The sequence below is a fragment of the Equus asinus genome, chromosome 21 (genome assembly GCF_041296235.1).
Source record: "Equus asinus isolate D_3611 breed Donkey chromosome 21, EquAss-T2T_v2, whole genome shotgun sequence".
Taxonomy (NCBI): domain Eukaryota; kingdom Metazoa; phylum Chordata; class Mammalia; order Perissodactyla; family Equidae; genus Equus; species Equus asinus.
In genome coordinates this window covers 24,656,411-24,672,528 of record NC_091810.1, presented here as the reverse complement: position 1 = coordinate 24,672,528, position 16,118 = coordinate 24,656,411, and the positions used below count along the sequence as shown (strand labels likewise).

Sequence of the window (16,118 nt, the reverse complement as noted above, 5' to 3'; positions counted from 1 at the left end):
CCGTGCCCAGGATCTGAACCAGTGAACCGGGGTCTGGTGAAGGGGAGCCCTTGAGCTTAACCACTCAGCCACAGGGCCGGCCCCAGGGCTCTTAATTCTATTCCACTGATCTATGTCTGTCCTTACACAAGTACCACAATGTATTGATTACTGTAGCTTCATAGTAAGTTTTGAAATCAAGAAGTATCCATTAATAGCATCATAAGATCAAAGAAATATGATGCACATATCACATAAACTATAAACTCCATCCTACTTTCCGTATATGCAAAGCATATGGCCTTTGGGCATGTAATATAAAATTCAATATTGATAAATTCTGGGCTGTCTCATCTTAAAAAACATCAGATTTGGAGCCTTGACAATCTAATCCACTGTTTCCTCAAATTTGAGAAAGAATTCATTTTTCCTTACTCCTCAGAGTCTCAGTTCTGTTTTCCTCTAACAAGAATGCTTGTGATTTTGTAAGAGCAATTGCTATTTTATAGGTCAAGCATACTCTAAATCTATAGAGAAATATTTTTCTCTAAGGCATTGAAGTCCTAGGAGAACCATTAAATAAGCTGCCAGACCATTTAACATTGGCCAGCACATCTCCATTGCTAACTCTTCCAGGAAGTGTGGAGAGGTAATTGCTGTATTTGCATACCTAAAGGGCCCTTGGTGGGTTTTCTCAGAACAAAGAATACTCATGACCCAGGGTTTATTTTAAAATGTCAGTTTTCCTGGGGCCAGCCCAGTGGCACCACCAGTTAAGTTCCCACGTTCTTCTTCGGAGGCCCGGGGTTCACCGGTTCAGATCCTGGGTGTGGACACAGCAGAGTTTGGGACATGGCAGAGTTTGGCAAGCCATGCCGTGGCAGGCATCCCACGTATAAAGTAGAGGAAGATGGGCATGGATGTTAGGTCAGGGCCAGTCTCCTCAGCAAAATGAGGAGGATTGGCAGCAGATGTGAGCTCAGGGATAATCTTCCTGGGTGGGGGAGGGGGGGGGTGAATGTCAGTTTTCCTATCTCCACCAGAGTACTTTATAATAAATCACTTCTTCTAAATTTGCATAGACCTTTCAGTCCTCTTTTTTTCCCCCCTGGGGAAGATTAGCCCTGAGCTAACATCCGTGCCCATCTTCCTCTACTTTATATGTGGGATGCCTACCACAGCATGGCTTGCCACGCCATGCCATGTCCACACCCAGGATCCAAACCAGCGAACCCCGGGCCACCAAAGCAGAATGTGCACACTTAACCACTGCGCCACCGGGCTGGCCCTTTCAGTCCTCTTATTGGCTTTGTACGTTCTGTTCTCTGTATCTACCACCAAAAGGCTGTGTGACCCTGAGAAAGTTTCCACATTCCTCTCAACTCTAGTGTCCTCATCCATGGGAGGGCCATAATGATAGTATTTTAGAGTTAGAGAATTAAATGCCTGGGAAATGTAATTTGTATGTTCATGAACATTCCTCCACCTGTTGATCTATAGAATGCTCACTAACATGTGAATGCTATGCTTTCTCATCTCTTTTGTCTCTGAGTACTCCAGTATTTATTATGAAGTACTAGAATTACACCATATGGTTTTGTCTGGCCCTCTCAGTAGTCTGTATACACTCAGAGAATTGGACATGTTTTTATATTTTACTCAACATTAAACGTTGTTCCTTGTACCCTGTAGATGTTCCAAGTTCTCACACACAATTAGCAATTGCTCTATTTAGGATATTAAGCTTCATTTTACTCTAACAAACCATTTATCCTACATATAATTCAACATCAGTAATGACAACCTGAGATTTCTACTACGTAATTATCTATATTGTCAAGAAATTGTTAATTCTCCTTCAAAATTGAAAAACAGTACCTTTGGAAAATATCACATCATCCAAGTAAACATGAGTGAAAAATTGAGTTATCTATACTCAGTTTGGAGATTTCTTTTGTGTGTTCGTCTTTCTTTCTTCCAATATTTAATGAATATCAGCTAGGTAGTCAGCACTGTGTTAGATGAGGAGTGATACATCAGTGAACTGGACAAATATGAAGTTTACGTCCAGCAAGGAAGACAGACATTGAACAAGTCACCTCAAGTATGGTGAGTGTTAGGAAGGTAGAAAGTCTTGATTTCTAAGGAACCAAGGACAGAATAAGCAGCAGCAGAGGAGAAATGGCCTGAAAGTAGTGTTTGTTTATAAGGTAGCTGGTTAGACAGATGTTCAAGGAGGGGTAAAAAGTGGAGAAGTACAGAGAAAAGAACAAGGCATTTCAAGAGAGGAGAAAACATAGACTGTAGACAGGATTTGCTCATTCAGATTTTTTTCTGTCTGTGTGGCTGAAGTTCCCAGAGCAGGGGGCGAATGCAGCAGAGTAGAAGATGGTGGTAAGGTGTGAGAAAAGGGAAGATTATTTATTTATTCTGCATTTTTACCTCAAGATTTCCTGGAGTCACTATACTTAAGCAAGTCAGTTTACTGGCTGAAGATTAGGAAAATTCTCCTATATTCCCATAAAACATGGTCAGTGTTTTAAAATCTGCATGGCATTCAGTGCAGTGGAAGTTTTCTCTAAGTCCTGTCATCAACTCACACGTCTCCAGCCAACCACCAGTAATAACAACAGGAGCTAACAATTCTTACTTGCTTTGCACGTGCCAGACATTAAAGGATGAATTCTCTTTTAATCCTTACCTCAAACTCCAACCGGTAGGTGGCAGTGCTGAGTACAGTCCAGAGATACAGACAATAGAATTTGAATATCACTAATCTTGTCATCACTAAGTTTCTGCACAAGATGAGAGGATAAGATTGAAGACGCTAAGAAGTCAGGAAGAACCCACTTACCTGACAGTGCTTGAGAATGGAGCTCACATGATGCTGCTGATGCTCTTTCTGTCCCAGTTAAGGATCCATTTCTTCTGGTCCTTCTGCCCAAAGTACTTGCCTTACATGGTTGTGGTAAGAATTTCAAAATAGCTGCAAAATATCTGGTATGTAGTAGAAAAGATAACTTTGTTTTCATATATTGGACAGCTAATCAGTTTCTGCACTAATAGCCTCATTTGTGTTTTTGGTTTTTTAAATAATTTTTTGGTATTAATCATCAATTAAGTATGATTAGATAAAGTGAAATAGTGTTTTATTACGTAGAGTTTTTATACCTGTAAATAGCTCCATAGACGTTCCTCTGTCTTTCTGTCTGTCTTTGTCTCTAGTTTTCTCGGAGAGCATCCCATAGATTTATAAGGCAATTCCTTCTTCAGGAAATCTCTTTCATTTGCCAAGTACATAAGCATTTGTTAAATTTAAAACTGATCACAACAAATATTTAGGGGGTATTTCTTCAGTGATGACACTGTACCCATACACATAGAAACTGACATTATTGAGTGCCAGAAAGGATAAACCACCAGCTTTAAAAAGAGAGAACATTTCACGAGCTTAGTAATTTGGCAACGGGAGAGTAAGAACCTTTCAGAATTTTATCACCCGTCTGTAACTTTTACAAAGGAATCCTACTCTTCACCCCCAGGAAAGCATGTCTTATCATCACTTCTTCCAAATCAGAATTAAAGTCCAAAGTCACAATAAGGCTAATTTTGGGGAGGATGGGTGTGCAAAGTTCTAATATCACCTACCTCTGCCACACTGGCTAAAGTGTCCTTCCTGAGTCCTGTTTTTCTCAGTGCCTGTTGGTTTTCTTTATATATCCCCAAATAATAGTCTTTAATTTTATCTGTCAGTCTATCTATTGCATGTCAGCCCCACTAGAAACTCCACCATTGCCTTACTTTATTCACTAAATTTTTGTTGGATAAGCAGGATAGTAAGTCACTCTATGTGGAAGCCAGGGTCCCAAAGAGAAGCTAGTGGGAATGGCACCCTTGAAAATTTTAACATTTTAGAGCTAAATGTGCAAAATAAATTCAGAGACAAAGATGAATGTGCTTTCCTTTTGGAAGATATATCAACCTGGGGGAGGAAGGGAAACTAGATCTCCCAAAGAATATTTCCTTTGTTATCAAGTGATTGGCATGCATGTAACTTTTTGATCAGAGACATGTTGTGACACTGGAGTGACAACTCTCCCTCTACTCTTATTGAGCTGCTGTCTTGTGATTGATTTTCAAAATAGACCCATTGTTTGCCTCAGCTAATTGGAGCCTAGCTAGTGTATCCTGAAAAAGGAAGTTTATTAAAGTACTCTTTATCGCCTTAAAATTTTCATTTAGTGGTCTCATTGACAGATAACAGAGACATAATTAGTCCATGGACTATGCCAAGGTGGAAAATGCAAGGCCCGTTGGAGAAATGCTCCTGCTTGAGAGTACCCAACTGGGAATCCCAGGCAGTGGGTTCTGATCCCCTTTCTCTCTCCGATTTGCTCTCTGATCCACATCTTAATAATGATGAGAAACAATGTCTTGAATGTGGGTTCAGTGGTAGCAGCAAGTGTAGCTTACTTATCCTGATAGCCTGGCACATAGTTCAGTGCTCTGAAGGTTGCAGATAAAAGCTCTTAAATTAGATTGTCTTCTTAGTATTTTTGTATTTTTTTCTTTAATTGTTTAGAGGGAAGAAGAATTTAAAATATTGTCACATAGCAGTGGGTGTGTGACGTCATTTGCTGTTCGTCAACCAAGTGATGAAGCTAGAAAACATTTGTATATAAACGTTACATTGAATTAAAGGTTTTTAAATTACTGAAATGTAGGCAAAATAGTCAAAGGCTGGCACTTAGAGATGAACGAATGTATTACATCTGTGGAGCCTTGATGTTCATTACTTTGAGTGTCATTGCCATTTCCTGCTGGAAATTAAGCATCACAAATGTATCCTTCATTTGACCAGGTGGCCTTGTTGCCTCTAAAATGAATGGTGAATCTGGGAATATAAATTATAATCACATCATAAACATCTTCCTCTTAACCTTGGCAATGATGTAAAATAGTGCATTTTAAGCTTTTTTTGAAGGATAAGCAGGAAATCTTGTCTTGGATAATTAATATTTCAACAAAAATCAATGTTGCTGCAGTTAGCAGGTAGATGATCTGGCTAATTGGCTCGATATGAAATTTGTTAACCACGAATTGTCTTTTGGCTGAAATTGTGTTTGTAGAAAAATGGAAATCAGTGAGGTATTTACTGGATTTGTAGTACAGTCTTGTTCAGTCAGCTGTAGAGAGTTCACGATATAAATATGGAGGACCATAGGAGCTTATCCTCCAATTGCCTCCAAAAGAATCCTGATGACTTTCCCTAATTGCTTTGTCATGGCACTGAGAACTGTAAAGCTGAGGAAATTGTCACCCTGTCCACAGAATATTTCTTGGTCCTTTCTGTCTACTGCTTCTCTTTCTCTTTGATAATCTAAGCCACCACTGTTATGCCATGGAAAAGTAACTAAATTGCCTATACCTACTGTTTACAAAGCACTTTCAAATCTGTTGTTTCTTTTGGTCATTACAAAAGCCCCATGAGGTATGCTTTATCATCATCATCATCCCTATTTTTATAGATGTGGAATATGCAGCTCAAAGACGAAAAGTGACTTCCTCAAGTCCATGATACTAATAAGTGTCAGATCTAGGAATCAAAACTCAGGCTTCTGACTTCAAGTACTGATGTCTATTCACTGTACCGCATTGCTATTTTCATTTGAATGGGCCCCTTTCTTAAGTCAAATAAATGGACTCTCATTATTTTGTGGAGAAGATATTTTGGGATATACTTTCAAATGCTGGTTCCCAAAACGAATCTATGATGAAATTGTACTATATTTTTTTAATAAGGCAGAGTTTAGACAATTTAAAGAACAATTTTTCTCCTGCCATTGTACCCTTCCTATAATATTTAATGTTGGAAAGTTCTTTCTTTTATGAATTGATGATGGTAGAAGATGGTGGTGGTAGTGATGGTAGCTTTTATTGTCAATACTTAGGAACATCTATGTTGGTTTCACACATCTCCCCTTTTTTTTTCCTACGATTATTCTATTGCTCCATTAAATCCAAAAGTGTGCAAACTAGCGTTTTTAAGAAGAACATGCAGCTGATAGAATGAATGGCAGGTAAAAGTGCTTCTATCCTGCAGCATACATCCTTAGAAATCATCGGCAGAGTCAGGGGTCTACAATAAGCAGACCAAAAGTACCAGCAAGACAAGTAAACTTTCTCTGGGAGTCAATGGTCGCCTCTTATGGTGTTCCCTGGAGGCTATCTCTTGGACCTCAGCACTTGTATTATATCTTATTTTCAAGGTTAGATTAATTATATCCTGTTGCTTAAGGAGAAAAGAGTGGCTTCTCTTCCATCTCTTTCCATTTAGTTTTAGAGGTAGCTATTGGAGTTTTACAACTATTTAGAATAAGGCAGTATTGCCTTTTGCACTCACATACCTCCCCATCTTTGAAGCAGGGCAGTCATCTCCCTTCTTCCCTATAGAGGAAGCGTGTTGTAGAATAATCCCTCACCAGTCTGGCTCCATCAAAGACCAGGAATCCTGAAAGCTTCAGATTTTTGCAGAACATTATCTTCGTTTTTCCAGGACTTTCTTGCACAGCTACTACACACGCATCACTGCACTGACCTGTAAGGATTAAGGAAAATAAACTAACAGAAACTCTCCAGAGTTAGAGAGAATGAGTGGACTGGACTCAGCAAAGGACTGTAAAATCCAAGTGTCTTGTGGCTAAGAACTACTATTTGGAAAGCTGATGCACTAGGAATAGCAAGTGTTTAAAAGCAACACTCAGTGGATGATAAAATGTTTCAGAGGCATTCTGTTACCATCTGAGGTGCATTCTGAGTGACTCTACTACCAAATATGGCAGATTATTCACCAAAACATGGGCAATGCATCCCCAGCTGGTTTAGAAGCTGTGTTTTATTGTCTTTTCCTTATTTTTGGTGTGTTTTTCTATTAAAACTTCAGAGTGGGAAGCAAATGTGCTTGAAAAATACTGTTTCTCCTTCACCAGTAGTGTCTAGATGCACTGAATGTTCTGGAATAGAAAGAACACGGTAGAGCCTCACACATCTTCACAGAGATTTGTTTCCAAAGTCAGCACTTAAAGCAAAATGCATATAGTTAAAATTACCCTCAAAATTCCCTTAAGTTGTGGGTATACATGCCCACGTTGGAGACAGGCATGCCATTTTTCTTTTCACCAGGATCAGAATATACAAGTAACTGTTTCTTTGATTCAGCATCAAATGAAGAACGTTAGCTTGAGTTTAGAACTGTGTTGTCTGAAAAATACATATCTTTAAATATTGGAAAACAAAGATACTCTCTCTGTGTGAAGCTGTGAAAATTGAAACTAGTAATAAAATAGATATGGGTCCCCATCTTTAATGCAATATGGAAAATTGACCAAGCAAGTGGCATGGTGAGAAGAATTGCCTACACTATTTATATGGCTGTCTCTTCTGTCTCACATATGCCACCTCACTGTGCAGCCTCTGGTAAGTTGTTTTACCTCTCTAAGTCTCATTTTCATTCTCTGTATAGGGGGGATAGTATCAATATCAATGGCTATGTTAAGGACCCACTGAGACAAAGTATATGGGAATATTTTCTTCCAATTATAAAAGTAAGACGTGCCCTGTTGGAAAAAGACAACAGAAAAAGATCTAAAGAAGAAATGTCTGAAAGGAATAAAAATAACTAAGAGGGATCTTGCACTCTAATGAGACAGAAAGGCATAAAGTATTAATAAAGTATTAATTCCAGGATATTATGTGATAAATGAAAAGACAGCAGCATAAACAGTATGTTATGGAAGCATGGAGGAGCAACATATAGCCCATAATGGGGTACCCAGTAGGCTCCCCAAGAGAGACAATGACTGACCCCAGTCTTGACAGATGGCTGACAGAGAAAGAGGCCAAGAGAGTTGACAGGGTGTTTCATGCAACAAGAGCTGCAAAGGTGAGGAAGCCTGAATCTTCATGGATATGCAGGGAACATGGAAACACTCCATATATCGAGGTCATCAAATATGAAGTGGGGAGTGGGAGGTCATGAGGCTGGAGAAAGAGATAAAGGTCAGGTCATGGAGGGCCTTGTTTGAGATGCTACTCAGCTTGAGTCTTTTAGTGGGTACAGTTTTAAGCAGCGAACAGTTTTAAGTAGCAGGGTGATATAATCAGGTTTCCATTTCAGAAACTGACTACTGTGGCTTCGTTTTGGAGTGTGCATTTAAGGAACTGGAATACCAGAGCCCAGGAAACACTTATGATGACTTTTTAATATTTTAGGCAGAAAATGATGAGAGTCTGTCCTAAGACAAAGACAATAGAATTAGAAGAGAAATATTTGGAAAATATTTATGAACTGAAATTATCAGGGCTTGGTGGATGGTTTGAGTGAGAGTGAGAAGAAGGAGTGAAGAGTATAGAATGATTTCCAAGTTTCTGTCTTGGATGGCAGAGTATCATTGACTGAGTTTGAACGCTGATTAGGGTTGAAAATCAAGAGATGGCAAATTTACTTTAAGACATACCAAGTTTTATGATTTGTCATCCAAGCTTGGATACTTATGAATGTGAAAAAGGCCATTATTAATAATTTTGCCAGGAAAATAAATGTAAACCACAACTATCTCAAGAAAGCTAGGATGTAAAGTCACCTTATCCAAAGGACATTCAAATATATATGTCTATGCTAATCAGGCTGTTGAATATATGAGGCTAATACATCAGTAGGATTGAAGATTTACAGTAAGTAGACAAGAGCATAAAGGTTAGAATTAAAATGAGAGTGTATCAGATCACCCAAAAAAGACAGAAGAGCAGCAGGCCAAGGGCACCCTGGAGAACACTAGTGTTTAAAGGATAGGCGAGGTTGGAAGAACCCCCAAAGGAAACTAGGAGGGAAGAAGCAGAGAAGTTAGTAATTATGAGAGGGCAGAGAGACGACATTTTCAGGGAGTGGTTGAAAATATCCAATGTAGCAGAGAAATGAGAAATTAGATAAGAAAAGAACTAAAAAATGCCTACTGGATCCGGCAACATAAAGGTGAATTTTGCCAGCTGATTTCAGGTACAGCTAAGGACAGTATCCAGATACAGCGGGGTGGAGAGTGAATGAGAAGTAAACAAGTAGAGAAACCAAGGGCACACCAAAAGGAAAGAGAAAGAGAGAGACATAGCTAAAAGGAATGCAGCATCAAAGGAGGTTTTGGTTGAATTTCTTTTCAAGTTGACAGAAATTTCCGTATTTTAATAGGCTGAAAGAGCAAGTTTAAAGATACAGTTTTTATTCAAGAGTAGTACTGATTTATTTAAGTTTTATTCAAGTTTAACATTTGTACTATTTTCATTCATTGACAGTAGTAGCTCATTTAAGTTTTGTTTTGCGCTTTGCTATCATAAGTAGGTAGGGAAGGGAATCCAACATTCTTATTGGGTGCTTTCCACAGCACACTGCTGGAGAACTATTTGAAAACAACTGGAAACTGGGAGAAAACCTCGTAAAAGTGTTGCATGTAGGATTCTGGATGCAGATGGGACTGAGAAGTCTGGTTGCGTGCTTGCTGCTATCTTGCTGCACCAGGTCTACACCACGGATTTCCTTATCTGTGGATAGAAAGTGTGTCCTTTTTTCTGAACAACCTGTAGGCATTGAGGACTTAGGTGGTTACCGAAACTCTGGGTATTGGGTAATAATGAAGCCTTCACCTCAACTCAGTAGCTTTTGTCCAAGACAGGTGTTAAGCCAGAGAAGATATGTCAGCTCCACTCCCAGGCTTCATTTGATCTGCCAAGCTTCTTGCTTTCTATCAACCTACTTTCTATCAATTCCCACAGCAATCTTCCTTCTCTCTTCGGCATCACTCTTATGTTACTGTGTCTCCCGTCTCCTCTTCCTTCAAAGTAACCACTCACTCATTTTCTCCCTGTGCACATCAAAGTGAAGGAGGGACTCCTTTTCTTTACAAATTGCCTAAAAAATAATAGTTACTCTTCATTCTATTAGCTCTTGTGAACATTTAGACAGCAACTGATATTTTATATATTTTAAGTTTTAGAAAGCCTTGAAGAAGCAGTGAACTCGTCCTTGTGTACTGGACATATAAGTGAAGGAGGTAATGCAGCGAAATAGAACATATGGCTTTCCTTCAGACTAGCAAGTATTTCTTTGCTTTCATTTGGAAAGGCTGCAAGAGGGATGACTGTTAGAGGAGTTTTGGAACCAAAGTGTAACCATAGACTATGAGACAGCATCATTTGGCTTCAAGATATTTATTTAATACTGTTTTCATTAACCATCTGGAACACAAGACAGATACTTTTAGGGGCAATTTACAAAGCAGCCTGTTGTTCTTGCAAGATTCCCAGGATTCTTATGTCAATTCCCATTCAACCATAGATTGAACAGTTCTGTTCTTTGGATGTAGGGATGGATGGCTATTTCAGTTTTGTGAAAGACTGGTTATGCTCGTAAAGTTCAGCCAGCAGCCTGCCGGTACTCTTTATTCATTGTATGCTCTGTGGGACAGTAATGGCTTTCCAGCAGGCATAAGTGATGCTTTGCTTTTGCATCTTAAAAGCATTAATCTTGTGTGATATGATCCATATGTTTTGTACAGTGACTGTAACAATTAAACATTCACATGGACTCCTTTAGGGCACTGCTTTGGCTTATTTCAAAATTCAAATATTGCTTAGTGTTTTTATTTCCAGCCCGTCCATGCTTAGGAATCTGTTTTCAAGCCTCATTTCTTCTGCTCCTAGTTTGCTCCCACCCTCACCCTCTTCCCCATACAAAACTCTTCTATATGTATCATTTCTGTGGAAGCACACCATCTCCGACCACCCTCTAGAAAGCCATTTCCCTCCATTTAATTTCTAAAACATTTAAACATTTTCCAACAGAACAATTATTATCATACTGTATGATCATCTCACTTTTTTTCTTATTTACTAAATTATTGTCTGTCTCCCTCACTAGAATACAAGCTCCATAAGGGCAGGAACCTTTTCTTTCATGTTCACTGCTGTAATACCAACACCTAGCATGGAACCTGATGCATACAGGCAGTGAGCAGATATTTGTTGATTGAAATATTGCTCCTCAGGTAGAACTAACTGTTTCTTTTTGCATTTGCCTTGCATTTTGTGCATACTTACATCATAGCCTATGTATTGCACAAATTTATGCGACATACCCTCTCCCCTCAGTAGAATTCTTTAAGGGAAGAGACTGTGTCTTCCTCATCTTTGATTCCCTAGCACCCAGCATAAAGCCTGCTGTAGAGTCAGAGCTCAATAAATATTTGATGAATTACCTATAGGCATCCACTGCATTACATTTTATTTAATAAGTTTTTGCTGAGCCCGTAGGGTACAAAGACCTAGGTTATAAATGTTTGCTAACTGGAAATAGACATAGCCCCTTCATTTGATCTTTTAGACAAACAAAAAATGTATATGATATATTGGAAATCCCTAATTTCTATTCCAATAGAGACATGGTAAATCTGTGAGTTTAAACATCTCTTATCTTTTGGGCAAAATAACATTTTTATATGATATTTAAGTAGAAATTAAGTTTCGTTCGTGATTAGTACTTCTGATATGAGGGAAAAAATAAGACTACTCAGCACTGTATATCTGTCTCAGGTTAGGTGTGCTTTTTTTCCCTAAATTTAGTGAAGAGGGACTGAAGATAGTGAGAGTCATGGTTACCACTGGAAACATCTTCAACTGCTATTTCTAACAGTGTGTTTGAAGACTCTACCAGAGAATATAGCTGCTCATATGTCCTTGACTGAATAAAGGTTTGCTTTAGCTAGCGTGCCTTGCATTGATTACCCATCTGAGACGACGCTGGGAGTGCCTGACCTCTCTGGCAGCAGCAAAGGGCAGGAAGACTAATTGATGCCTCCATTCAGGTTACTCAGGTTACTCTCAGCTTTCTCAGTTACTATAAACCAAGTCACCTCACAAGTCAGGAGAGTAGGGCTGTGCTGTTCTTCAGTACAGGATTTCTGACATGTGGCGTGTCAACAGGACAAACAGGAGTCATGAGCTCTTGGTTTATTTGGGAGATATCTTGCCCAAGACATCCTCAAGCAGGCAGTTCTAATGTACATCCTTTTACACAAGATAAATTCTTCCTAATGTGACCAACATATTTCCAAACACACCTAACCATATAATTTTATTTTTTTGCTATGAAAGCTCTTAAAATATTTATTTCTCCTTCATTACTTAACCTGTTATTGTGTTTTTGTATTTTAATGCAATAATTTTTTCCTGATAGATAGTACCTATATTCCAGTTTCAAGAAAAAACTATCTCAGAAAACCATGATACTACTGTTTTAAAGATTTTCAATTTGATGAATGTAATATTATTCCTCTAGGCCAAACAAATTAAATTCTGTTCCCAAAATGTGACCCACCAATGTGATCATTTAAGAGCAAATTTGTGCCTGAAAAACTCCTAAGCTCTTGGATATAAGACCACTCAAATTTCACTACTATTTTTCCCTTTTTACAGCATATAGAACCCTTTAAAATCCCTATTGCTCTCACTCGTATCCATTATAAAATTTTTAATTTACTCTAACCATGACTACATTTAATAAGTGCTGTTTCAGATAGGAAATGGAACTATTATAGTGATGAACTCCTTTCCCCTAGTTATTGAATGAATCTGTTTTTATCTTGCTGATTCTTTTCAGCTTATTATAATGAATGGAATAACCAATGCAGTTGGGTTCTGTATAATGGGGGACAGAGGGGAAGAAAACAGCACACAATAATAGCTGACTTTTAATGAGAATTCTTTAGGGCTTTGACCAAGCAGATCCAAAATAATTTATCTATGATAGTGGCAAAAGCAAATTACTCACAGCATTATACTGTTAAGGACTGTCGCAATATTCCCAAGGCTATAATGCTGCCTCTTATAGATGTGCTAAAAATCAACTTTATAACTTTTACGATTAGTTGCCAAGAAACAAATTATAATTGCAGCTCAGATTCTTTACTGTGTTAGCCTCTTAATGCCCCATAGTGGCATTTATTTCCTTCAGATGATTAAATGATCAACAAAGTAATTGTTTTAAATATAATTGACAGCGAAAGCATTTTCAGAAAGCAAGCCATGTTTGTATGATTTTTATTTGAGGGGGCAGGGAGTTCGAGTAATGATTTTATTAACATCAACATGTTGAAATGACTTGAGACTTTGGGAAACATTTAATAGCTTTCTTTTCTGGCAGTTAGTTATTAATTAGAAATCAATTTTACTATTTTTTAAAATAATTATGTTGGGAGGAAAGGGACATTTAAGAGTAGAAACTTTGGCATGAGACAATCGGAGTTCATATGGTAGCTCTTTCACTTAGTAGCTGTGACTAATTTTGAGTAAGGCGTTTAATTTCCTCAAAACCTCAGTGTTCCCTTTGGAAGAATATGTATAATAATGCACACTTTCCAGTGAGGAATAGACAAGATTATGAATTTGAAGCACCCGGCAGCCACACGATAAATTATGGTAGTTATTTGTGCTATTTATTGTTAACCCCTAAAATTAGAGGGGAAATTCTTAGGATATTTGTAAAAGCTGTCATAAGGATAAATGGCGAATAGGGTAGATTAGCAATATATTACTTCAAAGCAGTCCAATATTAACTCTCAATAGGCCATACCAAAATTAAATAGTGACATGAGGGTCTCATTAATTTATTCATTTATTTGAAGAGCTAGTTGATCATTATAACTTTAAGATTAAACACTGTCTGAAAGAAGTGTAAAAGAAATGAGGGGGGTGGTCTTAAACCCACCAACTGTAATGGGCAACATATGACTGAAGAGAAAATGTCAGTGGATATATCTGACTCGTATTCTGAGTATTTTATGTAAGAGTATTGTATATGAGAATAAGATGAAACCAATTGCCTTGTAAATCTACATTGTGAGAGCCAAATGTAGATACAAAATGATTCTAAACATTTTCAATTCAAGCTATAGTAAGCACCATGTTCCCACTATTAATGTCTTTCTTGTATTAGACATTTAATGCCTGATGACATGGACCTTTTCAGTGTAAGGGATCTTTTACGCCTGTTAGCCTCTGTGAAAGCGAATCCTCACCCCCACCCTATTCCCCCAATAAACACGTTTATAGTTTTCAAAGGGCTCTGGACCCTCCAACGCTCAATGTGTTCAATATGAGCATGCCTCTTTTATATGTTTTATATTTGCAGTTCTGCCTAAGAATAAAGGACTCTATTTTTTAAAAAAAGTAGTTTCTCCAGAAGCTAATTTGAATTCCAAGCTTCTCTTAAAGACGTAGAATTTCTCGCAACCATGGCTGCCATTGAGCTCCTCTAGATGGGGCATGTTTTCCCCCGACTTGATCTTATATATAATATGCCATTAAGCCAGCCTACTTTGCTTATTTAATGTTTGTTTTTTACTCCTATAGGCAAGTGAATTTGTAGTCCTTGTTATACCCCCACACACATTCAAGCTCTTAAGATTCCATACCCTCATTGGTGAAAAAGTATCACTTTCATGTTTATAATAATACATTTTCATTTCCTGAGAGGGAATGTTGTGATGCTGCTTATCTTACAGAATTAAATAATCTTCTTTAGAGTTCCTGTGTTATAAATTTTAGTTAGTGTGAATTCTTTGCTGATTTTAATTATCTCTCGCAATTCCAAGCCCAGGTTAAGTCAAATATTTTGATGTACATTTAAATACCAACTGAGCACATGACAATATACTAAAAACTGGAAAGCAGGGGACAAATTGGATATGACCCTCCCCAAATCACAAATGAGCAGGAAAGGGAGAAATTGAAAGAAATATACATGGAGTGCTTAGCTTCAAATGAAAAGGAGAGAAACGAATATGCCATAAGATCAGTCGAAATAGAGTATCTTCCAGAAACCTAAACAAGGAATAAGGGTGCTTTTAATCTTAATTTCGCCAAGTTCAAACTTGCTGAATTCAGTAAATACCATTTCTATTCTTTATTCCTCTGTGTTCTTCATTCCTCCTTTTTAAAAAGTGTGGGGAAAATACTCTGCCGTCTTCTAGGTTTATCATCATTAGCAAATCGAATATAAAACACATTACAGATTTTAAAAAATGGAAAAAAAGAGCAAGCAATAGCAGTATATTACAAATCAGATCTAAGCTATATCCTAAAGAGATGTGTGAGGTGAGCAAAATACCTAGGAACACCGCATTAACCCTTTTAGTCTGCCTTCCACGGAGCAGCTTTTTACTAAATGGTTTCCTAGTGGCAGTAAAGAGTCAAAAATGCATACCCGTACCTGATTCCTACCTCCTTATGGGTTTTTAAATGTTTTATGGGGAAGAATAGACAGTTCATGAAAGGTCCTGCCTTCCTCACTAACAAAGAATTAGCTTAAGTCTCAGAAAATTCTGACTGTTTCTCTAAGAAATTATGATTCCCACTGAGTGAATGGGAGACTAAGTGTCAAGATTCAGTTCAGGGACCAAAAGCCAATAACACTTCACTTTGAAAACCTTTTTAGTGCTCATTCCCTGTGGCTTCCAGGATAAGCTAGTACTATTCTTTATCTCTCTGCTCTTTAATGTATAATAAAGAAAAAGAAAGGAAGGCATGTATCCTAGAGCCCTGTGGTGAGGAAAAGCAACTCGATGTTTATGAAGTGCTTTCAAGGGAGATCATAATCTTAGGGCTAAAGAGTGACCTGGAGTCAGTGTTGTGTTTCTGTTGTGTGTCTGGCCTGATGCATGTCTTTACTTAGCTATGTAAGGGAACCCTAAGACCTCTGATCCAGTTTCCTAATTCTAAAGGCAATGATGATTGAGGAAACGCATCTTGAAGGTCATAGCTGTTAGCTGAAGTCCTGATGTTATTATTAGGGCTTCTTGTTCTCCCCTCCTCCCATCGTACTTGTGGTTTTCACATTGTGTCCCCCTCTCTATCTCCAGAGGTACATCACTGAGGTTTTCATGGGAATCTAAGGATCAGAAGGAGTAAGAAGAAGTAAGAACCAAGGGGAGTGGTTAGAAGGTAATAGTGATTTTTCTCAGCAGAATTCAGGCTTTTAAACTTTTTTAACTTTTTCTTTAGAATACTTGAAAATATCAATGTTTTAGTACTGAAAT

At 38.0% G+C, this 16,118-nt stretch overlaps 1 protein-coding gene across 8 annotated transcripts in view; it reads left to right on the top strand.

The window, feature by feature from the left end:
- Positions 1-16,118, top strand: part of CNTN4 (contactin 4) — an 878,916-nt gene that overhangs the window by 602,255 nt on the left and 260,543 nt on the right. The window lies entirely within an intron of this gene.